The sequence below is a fragment of the Neoarius graeffei genome, chromosome 25 (genome assembly GCF_027579695.1).
Source record: "Neoarius graeffei isolate fNeoGra1 chromosome 25, fNeoGra1.pri, whole genome shotgun sequence".
NCBI lineage: Eukaryota > Metazoa > Chordata > Actinopteri > Siluriformes > Ariidae > Neoarius > Neoarius graeffei.
This window is the reverse complement of record NC_083593.1, coordinates 50,895,849-50,898,581: the sequence shown is the minus strand read 5'-3', so window position 1 is coordinate 50,898,581 and position 2,733 is coordinate 50,895,849.

Here is a 2,733-nt window from a genome sequence, read left to right as displayed (position 1 = left end):
GTAGTAAATTTGGAAAGGAAAGCTCATGCAATATGTTAGAACATTAGGCTTTGCAAATTGTAGTTTTTAGATCACTTTATTTTTTTTTAAAATATATACATGCATATACACTGATCAGCAATAACGGTTAAAACCACTGGTGACGTGAAGAACGTTATCTCATTACAATGGCACCTGTCAAGGGGTGGGATATATTAGCCAACAAGAGATCGTCACTTCTTGAAGTTGATGTGTTGGAAGCAGGAAAAATGGGAGCACAAAAGCAAGCCCATATGGTCCAGTCCCACAGAAGAGCTACTGTAGCACAAGCTGCTGAAAAAGTTAATGCTGCCTAAAACAGAAAGGTGTCCGCATTAACTTTTTCAGCCGTTTGTGCTACAGTAGCTCTTTCTGTGGGATTGGACTTTATGGGCTAGTCTTCGACACCCGTGACCCTGTTGCCGGTTCACCGGTTGTCCTTTGGATCCTTGGACCACTTTTGGTAGTTACTCTAACCACTGCATACCGGGAACACCCCACAAGATGTGCTGTTTTGGAGATGTTCAGACCCAGTCATCACAATTTGGCCCTTGTCAAAGTCGCTCAGATCCTTACGCTTGCCCATTTTCCCTGCTTCCAACACATCAACTTCGAGAGCTGACTCTTCTCTTGCTGCTTAATATATCCCACCTCTTGACAGGTGCCATTTGAATTAGATAATCAATGTTATTCACTTCATCAGTCAATGATTAATGTTGTGGTTGATCGGTGTAGATTTAATTTGTTAATCTGATTGTTGGCTACAGTTGCCCTGTAGGTCCAGTGTAAAGTTAAGGACTTAAACATCAGGCACTAAACAGGTATTGGGTACCTGAATAAATTTTAGGTAAGGGGGAAATGTACGTTTTAAAATTTTTGTAAATGTAAAGGTTTTTTTTTTTTTTTTTAAAACAGTCCAGCTTTGCTACATAGCAAATGAGTGAACAAATAACCTATAAGCATTGTAGAAGAAGCTGGAGCAAATCCCAGGTACATCCTGAACAGGTCGCCAGTCTAACGGCCGTACACCCCCTCGTTCACACCTATAGACCCTTTTCAGTCACGTGACCTTCGTAAACGCGACCGCCATTTTGGACATGTAGTGGACTTCGGCTCGAATCGGTTTGAATGCGAGGAAGGCGACAAACATAAAAGAAAAAGGAGCGAGATGCAGAAAACTGTATTTACTAGTTTACTGTAATTATGATCTGGCAGCTATTTACACCGGATCCAGTGTAAATAGTTGCCGGAGCCAACGTCCGAGCTTGCCGGAGCGCGCTCCGGCCGGCCGCGAGCTAGCGCGCTCCGGAACCTCGGACGTTGGCTCCGGCAGCTATTTACACTGGATCCGGTGTAAATAGCTGCCAGGTCATAATTACAGTAAACTAGAATGGAATGTTAACAGCAATGTAATGCCTTTTCTGGCTAATTTTATTCATCTTACCTCCAACAAAGTGGTCACTACACAAGCGTTGGTATGCCGCTATCCATCTTCTCCGTCGGTCAGCATCTACCGGGATCCGATAAAATGATAACCCTTGCCTTGTTTGTTGATGGTTACTACATCCAGCTGCACAACAATATAGTGGCATGATGGAAGTCTTGCTGAAAATAAACACTTTCTTTGCTGCCGTTCCTCAATGTCGGCTGTGGTAAACTACTAGTAGTACATGTCCAAAATGGCGGCCGCGTTTGTCGTGATGTCACGTGAAAAGGGTCCATAGGCAATTTTGATTCGCCAGTTGACCTACTCAGCATGTCTTTGGACTGTTGGAGGAAACTGGAGCACCCAGAAGAAACCCACGCAGGTACAAGGAGAACATACAAACTCCATACAGAAAGGCTCTATTCGAGCGGCAGGCTCGAACCCCAAACCTGCTTGCTGTGAGGAAACCGTGCTAACCATTGCCCTACCATGCTGCCCTGCATATATGGTTATTATTCTCACTAGTCATCACATCCATACATAATTACACCATCAAGGTGCATGTAGAAAACAGAGGAAGGAAAGTAAACAAGTTTAAACTATGAACAAGCAGACCGGCATAAGCACAATTGCAAATCTGTAACAAAGCCACAAAAATAAAGGGATCCAAAAAATATGGTGTTACTTATAATAACACTATAATTATATCTCAAGACTATACAACACAGTAGTAAACTAAGCTTTATTTTTTTTTTACAGAAAATACTTTTAAATAAATGAATTTGAAACACATTGCCTTCTTTAAATGTGACATATAACCTTTAAAATATTCATGTACACATTAATAGGGCAAATCTCTTGTCTTTATGTGAAGCAGGAATAAATCTAGCTGAGATTGGAACAGCTGTATGTCTTTATTCCCGCCAAATAGGTCTCACACTTCTACCCTAAATAGTATAAGGGAGAGGAATATGGTAATTATGGTAACATACTCTCGTGATGTACTACTTAGTACGCTAGTATGCGTAGCCTGGGCTAGCATGGATACCTGTGTCGTCATTACGGACGGATCCATTCGATATTTTTAAGAGGGTACATATTCGTTAAAAACGTCGCCGTAAACTGTATGAAAGGCGTTTTAGGTGTCAATTTTAAGCGAATATTGTTTTCAAAGCTGAAAAATAACTGAACTAAACAGGTTAAAACAAGATTTTATATTTAAATGCTTTTTTTTTAAATGCAGAAATGGAAGCGTCCTGTCGCCATTTTCACGCACGCGCGCTGGGGTT